This window comes from Panthera pardus, unplaced genomic scaffold, assembly GCF_024362965.1.
Source record: "Panthera pardus isolate Hobbes unplaced genomic scaffold, ASM2436296v1 HiC_scaffold_10, whole genome shotgun sequence".
Taxonomy (NCBI): domain Eukaryota; kingdom Metazoa; phylum Chordata; class Mammalia; order Carnivora; family Felidae; genus Panthera; species Panthera pardus.
In genome coordinates this window covers 50711763-50714255 of record NW_026526655.1, presented here as the reverse complement: position 1 = coordinate 50714255, position 2493 = coordinate 50711763, and the positions used below count along the sequence as shown (strand labels likewise).

General features: G+C 33.7%; 1 non-coding gene across 1 annotated transcript; it reads right to left on the bottom strand.

Annotated features, from left to right (window-relative positions):
• Positions 1–2167: 2167 nt before the first annotated feature.
• On the bottom strand, positions 2168–2273 carry LOC128772673 (U6 spliceosomal RNA). The gene has a single exon (XR_008416819.1). It is a non-coding gene; the product is annotated as a U6 spliceosomal RNA (small nuclear RNA).
• Positions 2274–2493: the final 220 nt, after the last annotated feature.

Genomic DNA, 2493 nt, shown 5'->3' with positions numbered 1-2493 from the left:
TATATACACATACACGCACATAAGCCCATCCACACACGCACAGTGAAGTTATATTGTTCCTCTCCTTTCGTAAAATAATAATAAAACTCCATTCAATGCTGGTCTTTGATGGTGGAAGGACTGGCAAAACTCTACACCTTTTAAAATGTAATATTATACAATGACATAAAAATCACTTTTTAAAAACATTGTGAAAGTAATCTGAATCAAGCTTAAAACATACTTAACATGTAAAATAAATGATGAGAACATACTTCTTAGACATCACTCCTCTTAAAGTAGAAATATAAAAATAAGAAAGTAAAATGAAATGCCTGGTTGGCTCAGTCTGTAGAGCATGTGACACTTGACCATGGGGTCATGAGTTCAAGTCCCATGCTGGACATAGAGCTTACTTAAAAAAGTAAATAAAATACATTTTAAAAAATAAGAAAGTAAAAAAAAGCCCAGAGTAGATTACAAAAATTTATTGAGTTATTTCCCCAAGGAATTCAATAATATTAATACTAATATATTATTAATATTGATAGCAATTAGCTATTAATAATAGTTTTAATAATATTAGGGCCTAGTTATCAGGCTAGCCTTTCTCTCCCTGCCTCTCTAGCTAGATAATTTCTTTGTTATTTGTTTGCTTTCCTTTTTTTTTTTTTTTTTTGCTTTTTCTTTTCCTTCAATAAATACAATTTTTAAGCTGCTTAAATTCCAAAGACACTGGCCAATTTCAGAGTATCACAAAGGTATATATTCTGATTAAAGTTAATTTGCTTTTATTTATTTTACTTATTTGTTTACTTTTCAGTAATGGACATTTTCAAATTTTCAAGCAACAGGAGAAAGAATAGCAAAATTAACACCCCCTCCCATGTACCCATCACCCAGCTTTGTTACTTATCAACATATAACTAATTCTGTTTGATTTATAACCTCCTTCCTCCATCATTTTAAATCAAATGTAAAACATCATGGTAAAGACTTTTTAAAATAATTACACTATCCAATTAGAAAACTTTTCCTCCACAGTTTGAATTTTTTATACTTTTCGTAGAAAAGTACTTCAACAGTTTCATTGTGTATAGGGTACAATAGCAGGTACTAAATTCAGTAGTATAAGAATGTCCAGAACTAGAATAATAATACTTCCTTGAACATTCACCACTTAATACACTGATGACTTACTTATGTAAAAAGAAATCTTTTCTTATGCAGTATAATTTTTTTAGACTAATGCATGTGTTTAAAAGTATACTTAAAGAAAGCCATGCACCTTGATTTGTTTTATAGAAACACAAGAAATGTAAAGCAAAAGCAAAAACAAAAACAAAACACCACAAGAAATGTATATTAAATAAATAAAACCAAATGTGTTTTTGCTTTTTTCCCCAAGACAGCTATTTTAACATGTTTGATTAGCAGACAAAACTCTATACTTGCTAGAAGAGTGTACAAAAAGGACAATTACAGAACAACAACATCATCTTTCACAGCCTTTCCATAAAAAAAAAAAAAAATAGTCATGCAAAGTTTCTCAATATTTGCTGCTATTTTCAAATTGAGGCAGCATGTAGTTTTCGAACTGGGTGGCTCAGTCAGTTAAGCCTCCGACTTCAGCTCAGGTCACGATCTCACGGTCCGTGAGTTCGAGCCCCGCGTCGGGCTCTGGGCTAATGGCACAGAGCCTGGAACCTGCTTCCGATTCTGTGTCTCGCTCTCTCTCTGTCCCTCCCCCGTTCATGCTCTGTCTCTCTCTGTCTCAAAAATAAAAATAAAAAACGTTAAAAAAATTTTTTTAAAAAGAAAAATTAAAATCTGAAACTGAGATCAGCAAAAAGTCTAGTCATATAAACTTTATTCCCTTTTACTTCACTACTCTTGCACTCTGCTTTCTAGAATTTCAGCACTGAAAGAGTTGTGAAATTTGCATTTTTCCTCCAAGTTCATTGATCCAATATTCCTTACTCTCTTCATGTTAAGTACTTATTTATCAATGTATTTAAACCCAAGTCTTTAAAATCTGAAGTCTTTCAATCTTGCTTTTTTTTAAAATCCAAGCATCAGGAAATGAAAGACATAACTATCATCAAATGAGTGACCTCTCAGAGATCACAAAAAATTGTTTCACTCTACATAGTGTCATCCCAAATAGTTTTAAATAACCACTTTTTAAAAAAATATGAAACACTTCACAAATGTGTATATCATCCATGCGCAGGGACCATGCTAAGCTTCTCTGTAACATTCCATTTTAGTATATGTGCTTCTGGTGTAAGCACTTAAAGAAACAATTTTTGGGGCGCCTGGGTGGCTCAGTCGGTTAAGCGGCCGACTTCGGCTCAGGTCATGATCTCTCGGTCCGTGAGTTCGAGCCCCACGTCGGGCTCTGTGCTGACAGCTCAGAGCCTGGAGCCTGTTTCAGATTCTGTGTCTCCCTCTCTCTGACCCTCCCCTGTTCATGCTCTGTCTCTCCCTGTCTCAAAAAAATATAAAACGTTA